The following is a 2,732-nucleotide window of genomic DNA, read 5'->3' as shown; positions in this document are numbered from 1 at the left end:
CATGCTTTTTGTAATTTTTTTGCATGTTTTTTCTAATTTTTTTGCGTGCTTTTTGTATTTTTTTGTGTTTTTGTGTGTTATTTTGTGTGTTTTTTTGTAATTTTGTGTGTTTTTGGTGTGTTTTGGTGGTACAGTACACAGCGAGACAGCAGAATGATAAACACGACATGTTTTTTGTAATTTTTTGCGCGTCTTTTATATTTTTTTGCGTGCTTTTTGTAATTTTTTTGCATGCTTTTTGTAATTTTTTTGCGTGTTTTTTGTAGTTTTTTTGCTTGTTTTTTGTAATTTTTTGTGTGTTTTTCTGGTTTTGGTGATACAGTTGCAGCTGCAGCTTTAAAACATCTTTAAGGAACTTTGTGTTCATTAAAAAACATTAAAACAGAGAATAGAGAAAACATGGTCACTGGTTTTCTGGGGGTTTTTTTGCATGTTTTTTTGTATTTTTTTGTATTTTTTTGCATTTTTTTGCATGTTTTTTGTCATTTTAATACATCTTTCAGGAACCTTGTGTTCATTAAAAAACATTAAAACAGAGAATAGAGAAAACCTGGTCACTGTTTTCTGGGGGATTTTTTGCATGCTTTTTGTAATTTTTTTGCATGTTTTTTCAAATTTTTTTGCGTGCTTTTTGTATTTTTTTGTGTTTTTGTGTGTTATTTTTGTGGGGTTTTTTTTTGTAATTTTGTGTGTTTTTGGTGTGTTTTGGTGGTACAGTACACAGCGAGACAGCAGAATGATAAACACGACATGTTTTTTGTAATTTTTTGCGTGTCTTTTATATTTTTTTTGCGTGCTTTTTGTAATTTTTTGCGTGTATTTTGTCATTTTAAAACATCTTTCAGGAACCTTGTGTTCATTAAAAAACACTAAAACAGAGAATAGAGAAAACCTGGTCACTGGTTTTCTGGGGGGTTTTTTTTTCATGTCTTTTGTAATTTTTTTGCATACTTTTTGTAATTTTGTATTTTTGTGTGTTATTATGTGTGTGTTTTTGTAATTTTGTGTGTTTTTAGTGTTAAATAATATTTTTCTTGCTATCTGAGGAAACAGTTTAGTCTTTTTACAAGAGCTTACAAGATTATAAAAGGAGATTACAAGATTTTTTTACAGGATTGTTTAATTGCTTAATGGTCTTGAATTTCAATTGCAAGAATAATTAGAAAAAACATATTCCTGGATGTTAAATAAGACACATTTCTGTTTGTTTTTGCAGTAAAACTTTATATTTAATGTCTAATTTAATGTTTAATGTTATACATATATTTAAATACAGATATTTACTGCACATTATTGATATTTTTTAAGAAATTATCTGTAAAATAACCGTTTACAGTTATTGGACTGTAAGTGTTTTGCATCTTCTGCTGCCAGACTTTGGACCGTTTTTTTCTTATTATTATTTTTTACAGTGTTATATAATATTTTTCTTGCTATCTGAGGAAAAACTAACAGTTTAGTCTTTTTACAAGAGCAGAATGGAAAGTGGTGGTGGGCCGGCAGACTGTGTGGTGATGTTCATTACAGTTGTTGACATTTATTATTTGTTATTGAGTGGCCCGTTCTATCTTTATGATCCCTTATGGAATATGATTCGTTTGTCGGGTTGTTAAAGTGTGTAATCGTGCTGCGTGTGCTCCTTTAATAAGTGCGAGCTAGTTTGCTGCTGGTTTTATTGGTCTGTGGACTGGAACCAGTTGTCAGGTTGGTGGAACGGAACAAAAACATTTTCCACTTTGTGGTTTCTTGTTATTAATAATGATAGAAGCAGTTGTTATGAACTATAGAACAGCACTTCACATGCTGCAGGACCTGGAGGGAGACCAGAGCTGAGGCCAGAGATGCACTCCTCCTCCTCCTCCTCCTCCTCCTCCTCTCTCCTCCTCTTCTTCTTCTTCTTCTCTTCTTCTTCTTCTTCTTCTCTTCTCTCTCTCCTCCTCCTCCTCCTCCTCCTCCTCCTCCTCTCTTCTTCTTCTTCTCTTCTTCTTCTTCTTCTTCTTCTCTTCTTCTCTCTCTCCTCCTCTCCTCCTCCTCCTCCTCCTCTTCTTCTTCTTCTTCTTCTTCTCTTCTCCTCCTCCTTCTCCTCCTCCTCTTCTTCTTCTTTTCTTCTTCTTCTTCTTCTTCTTCTTCTTCTTCTTCTCCTCCTCCTCTTCTTCTTCTTCTTCTTCTTCTTCCTCCTCCTCCTCCTCGTCTTCTTCTCCTCCTCCTGTTCTTCTTCTTCTTCTTCTTCTCCTCCTCCTCCTCCTCCTCCCTTGTCTTCTTCTTCTTCTCCTCCTCCTCCTCCTCCTTCTCTTCCTCCTCCTCCTCCTCTTCTTCTTCTTCTTCTTCTTCCCCTCCTCCTCCACTCCTCTTCTTCCTCCTCCTCCTCCTCTTCATCCTGCTCTTCTTCCTCTTCCTCCTCCTCCTCCTTCTCCTCCTCCTCGTCTTCTTCTTCTTCTTCTTCTTCTTCTTCTTCTTCTTCTCCTCCTCCTCCTCCTCCTCTTCTTCTTCTTCTTCCTCCTCCTCTCCTCCTCCTCTTCTCCTACACTCCTCTCCTCTTCCTCCTCCACTCCTCTTCTCCTCCTCCTCCTCCTCCTCCCCCTCTTCCTCCACTCCTCTTCTCCTCCTCCTCCTCCCCCTCCTCCACTCCTCTTCTTCTTCATCCTCCTCCTCTTCATCCTGCTCTTCTTCCTCTTCCTCCTCCTCTTCTTCCTCCTCCTCTCCTCCATCTATAACTCTCTCCCACGCTCTTT

This window comes from Centropristis striata, chromosome 17 (genome assembly GCF_030273125.1).
Source record: "Centropristis striata isolate RG_2023a ecotype Rhode Island chromosome 17, C.striata_1.0, whole genome shotgun sequence".
Lineage (NCBI taxonomy): Eukaryota > Metazoa > Chordata > Actinopteri > Perciformes > Serranidae > Centropristis > Centropristis striata.
Note: the sequence above shows the minus strand (reverse complement) of the source record.